This window comes from Pygocentrus nattereri, chromosome 7, assembly GCF_015220715.1.
Source record: "Pygocentrus nattereri isolate fPygNat1 chromosome 7, fPygNat1.pri, whole genome shotgun sequence".
NCBI classification, from domain to species: domain Eukaryota; kingdom Metazoa; phylum Chordata; class Actinopteri; order Characiformes; family Serrasalmidae; genus Pygocentrus; species Pygocentrus nattereri.
Genome location: NC_051217.1, coordinates 29711517 through 29716518, shown reverse-complemented (window position 1 = coordinate 29716518; position 5002 = coordinate 29711517). Strand labels below are relative to the sequence as shown.

Genomic DNA, 5002 nt, shown 5'->3' with positions numbered 1-5002 from the left:
GATGATCACTGTGAAGCAGCATCCAACTTAAGCCCATTTCGAGCTGGATTAGTTTTACCAGAGCAGGTCCAGTAATGTAATTTGTAAGAGGTCTGACTGGCTGATTTGTACAGGATGAAGTATCTGTGCAATTAGAGTTTAATATGACAGTATTTCATCTTTATCATGTTAAATTACATCACAACATGCCACAATATGCTTTTCTGGGCACATCATGGATATTATCAGTGCTTAAAAATCTCTTCCCAAATGGGTGTTTGATTAAGAATCGAGCATAATGAGTCTCGATTAACTGGATATAGGAATTGGAAAGTCTTTTTAAAATGTGGCACTACTTTGTCTGTTCTTACTTCTGAGATGTCAGGAAAATAAATATCATATATTGTTTATTGTAGAAAATATAATGAAGTATTGTCATATTATATTTTGTCATATCACTCATTTCTATGCCCACTTTCTCCAAATGACCTCATATAGCTCAGATAGAAATGTCCCCGCCCAGATGTTGACTTCAGCATTTAGATTAGAGTTAAACATTCCCAAAGGACAAACAGTAACTCCCAGTTAAAACCAGATTATTAGGCTAGTAAAGTGAACTCACTTAACTAAACAAACATCCAACAGGACTGTACTGTACTGCCTTCTGAGAGGGACTTTCAGATATTTCATTCTCCTTCTATTCAGCCCATCAGAGGTGATAAGACAGGCAGTTTTATCAGTACTACCAAGCTTGCCAGAACAAACCCTACTGGAGAAACTGGTCCTGGAGAAACATCATCCATACTGGAGAAACTGGTGAGCACAGTAGTGGAATGCAAGTCAGATTTGAAGCTGATTAAAGATGAGGATCTGCAGGAACACCTATTCAGTGTCACAAACTACTACAAGCGTGGAGCACTGAGGGTAATGTACCTAATTGTTTAAGTGATTAAAAGTTTTGTCAGAAAAGGTGCCTTTCATTTTTAGGTGTAACTTAATTAACTTGTAGCTGAGAAATTAAATGTTTGTTTGTAATTTTATTAAAGCAGAATGCTGTTACCATAGTTGCTTGTATATGTGAAACATGTCACTAATGTTTCTGTATTGTTGTAATGTTTTCAGAAGAGATAACACATGTCACAGACTTGCAGTCAGAGACCATCTTTTAGAAATTCCTCCTCTGCCTCCAGCACGCCAAGTCCAGCCAGCACAAACAGCCGGTCCATCACAGTAGACCTCGGTACCTGGCTCGACAGCTTCAAGGTCCCATGGAGCAAGATGCCACATGGAATAAAAACGGCTATAGCCAGAGAGCAGCGACCTTCTCCTAGAGATCGTCGGGAGATGGTTTGAATCACTGGAGATGAAATGCGTCTTTACGAGCGTAATCCAACAAGATCAGATTTTTTACTGTTGCCAAGATGATTGTAAAGCAGTATCCCCAAAGCTTTGCTGACATTCTGAAGGATGGCACCAAAATTGGGAGTGGTTATGCCTCTCTTGTAAACCAGCTGAAAACTCATTTTGAACACCTCAACCGTGTCAGCATGATAGCAAGACGCAGAAGGGTCAAAGGGGTCTCTGGTTCATCAGCTAAAAACAGTGCAAGAGGGCCATCAGACCAGTACGGATGCATTAGGTGGCAACCTGATTGTCCTCAAGGAGAAACTGAAGCCAGTCTAGAAGAGAAGCAAAAGGAAGAAAGAGCTTTATGCTCACGAGGGTCCAGCGGGAGCAGACAGAGGGCGCCTCACACAGCTCATGGAGGCAACATACTACCTGCAGCATAAGCCATCAATGCAACTCCAGCACCATCAGTAGTGGAGCTGAGAAGTGGCTGGCCTTATCTTTTCACACAGAAGGAACTTTACAATCACTTCAAGTTACTTACAGATATCTCCATCCTTGAAAAAAATGGATGAAGCAATTGAGGACACAGGAAAGATGATTGTGCAGTTTTTCTGGCAAAAGCCATCAAATGAAGAAGTTACACGAATCTTGTCAAGGTTTGATGTCACTGGTTTGACCATACTGGGCCTATGTGTTGTCCTCCTGCTAATGGCACACTTCAAAGAGAAGTCTGATGCACTGATTTTACAAGTTGATGTAAGTGTTCATTTGATATAATTTTACAATGTTAAGATTGAATTAGTTCAGAGTGAATCTCCAATTGTCTCAGTAATGTTAGTCTATATACGCTGATCAGCCATAACATTAAAACCAACATTGCCCTGAACTGATGTATTAAGTATGCGCTAATGTTTCAGTAAGTGGTATGCATCAAAGTAACACCAACATGAATACCAGGACACCAGGTTTCCCAGCACAACATTGTCCAGAGCATCACACTGCCTCTCCCAGCACCTTGTTGCCATCTCTTCTCCAGTTCCCCATGATGCACACACACCTGACCGTCCACATGATGTAAAAGAAAAGACCAGGCCACCCTCTTCCACTGTTCCGTGGTCTAGTTCTGATGTTCATATGCCCATTGTAAGTTAAGTGATACTTTTTTAATCCGACAACCGGGGAAATTCCACCTCCACATTTAACCAATCTATGAAGTGAAACACCACATACACACTAGTGAATACACACACACTAGGGGGCAGTGAGCATACTTACCCGGAGCGGTGGGCAGCCCTATCCACGGCGCCCAGGGAGCAATTGGGGGTTAGGTGTCTTGCTCAAGGACACCTCAGTCATCAAACCGGCAACCTTCTGGTCACAGGGCCAGTTCCCTAACCTTCAGCCCACAACCGCCCCCAAAGGCCCCTTCAGTAGTGAACAAGGGTCAGGATGGGCCCTCTGGGTGGTCTGTGGCAGTGCATACGCAGTAAGCTGTGATGCACTTTGTATTCTGACACTTTTCTAGACAGCACTGACTTTTCCAGCAGTTTGTGCTACAGTAGCTCTTCTATGGGATCAGAATAGACAGGCTAGCCTTTGCTTCCCATGCACATCAGTGAAGCTTTTTTGGCTAAATACTAAATAAACTAAGAGTAGTCTGTTAAGTGTTAGCCTAGTCTGTCTTGTTACTGCTGAGAAATTTGTATTAATATGAGTATCTTGACTGTGTTATACTGATTCTGTTAGAATGGAACTGGAAGTGATGCATTTGGTTGCATATTTTATTTTGATATTAAAAATGCTTAAGTGAACAAAAGCTAATTGAACATGCTGTATTTTTTGCACAGTGCATACTGTAAAATCATGTAACTTCATACAATTGTCAAAACCCACTCTTCACAGCAGAGCTTTAAACAAATTAGAAAACCTTAGCTAATTGTAATTTTTACAGTAATATATCGGTTAAATTTTACAGTACTTTATTGGCAACTTGAGTTGCCAGGTATATACTGTAATAAAGACTACTTACAGTATTATAATGTATTTATTATTGATCAAATTTGATGTAAAAAAGTGGTAATACCCTGTAATTTATTTACAGTAAATTACCATTATTATGATACAGTAATATTAAGTAATTTTTCTCAGTGGTAAATTAGTTATTTTACAGTCCTTTATTGGCAACTTTTTTGCCAGTAATTAACTGTAAAATTTACGATTTTTTTGCAGTGTAGGGGTAGGGTTATTTATTTATTGATTTATATTTCAATGAAGTTATTCATATTTTAACATAAAGCAATGTTAGTTTGACAGATACGCCTTCTTGAGCCGTTAATTTAGCAATATTCGTGTTTAAATCAATTATCTAGAACTCCAAGCACCACAGAAGAGCTCGTCCCCGAGCTTTTTATCTTTGAAGATAAAAAAACTAAATTTTCTGCAATTTTAACTGCAGTAATCTAAACATGACTATGGAATATAGAAATTAAATGACATTACAGAAAACAAATGACAACATTATAACATATTTATTGAAAGTTCCCCAGGAGTCGTGTCACTGGTGTTACTGCGTAACAGAAAATCTCTTATTTTGAAAAGTCACACTGATGACGTCACTTGACTTCCTTTCGTCCGTTTTCTGAGGATCTATGAAGAAAAGCACATGGTGAGTCCACTGTGTCTTTCAGTTCTCAGAGATTTTCTCATGTAGCTCATGATTTCATATGATCAGAAGAAGAGAAGTTGGTGGATCTCCTGATCTGCGTGACGAGTGCTCTGAGATCTTCGTTTCCTTCCAAACTTGCAGGTACAGCCTGGTGGAAAAACCCATCAGGCTTTTGATGAGCGGTGCGGAATCTCCTCTGGAAGCTTGGCCTCATTCGTCGAGCTCTATCCTTGCTGGTAAGGTAAACAGACTGAAGTGATTCTGTATTTAATCTTGATGTAATGCTCAGTCTCGTGTGTTGTTTTACTGACTAAATACAATGTGTCTTCCAGGTGACTGAAGCAACATGTCTTCAAGGTGAATCTGAGGACTCTGACGTGGAGAAATACAAAGGCCTGGATGCCCAGTGACTCAGTTCCTCTTGAGATTTCTCACTGGCCTTTGTCCAGATTTTCAAGTGCGCTGAACTGATGTTCTACCCATTCTCTCTCTGTCTGTAGGTACTACAGATTCCACCCCAACCAGAGCAAAGGAGTGGAAGAAGCTCCGTACTCGTATCTCCAGCTTCCTGAGACGAGTCTTCTGCTTCGGATGCCTCCCATCTCAGTGCGTGGTACCACTGTGAATTTCCTGAGTCTTCGTCCCTTTTTCATTGTCACCAAATAAAAAGCATGAGCAGCATTACCTTTGTGCCCTGGAGCGTTTTTAAATGTGCCGTGTTCCGAATGTAAACCCCAGAGTCGGTGCCGATGTGAAGCTGAGTCACATCCCCGTCCAGGTTCCTTGGGCAGAGTTAGAAAGGTAACACATTTAGGTCATCATGCAGTCCAGAACAGTTAACTGTAAAACTTGTCCATCATTTTAATTCAGTTGTTTGCACTACAGAGATGTCCAGCTCAGTGGAGACAGAAAGAGGAGCACTTTAGCAGCACATGTGAGGAACCTGACTTCATCAAATCGTCTCCATTTACCTTCAAAGAATGAAGAAAACAACATTCTTATCAGCTG

General features: G+C 40.6%; 1 pseudogene; it reads left to right on the top strand.

Moving 5' to 3' along the window:
* Positions 1–1113: 1113 nt before the first annotated feature.
* LOC119263724 lies at positions 1114–4660 on the top strand (annotated as a pseudogene).
* Positions 4661–5002: the final 342 nt, after the last annotated feature.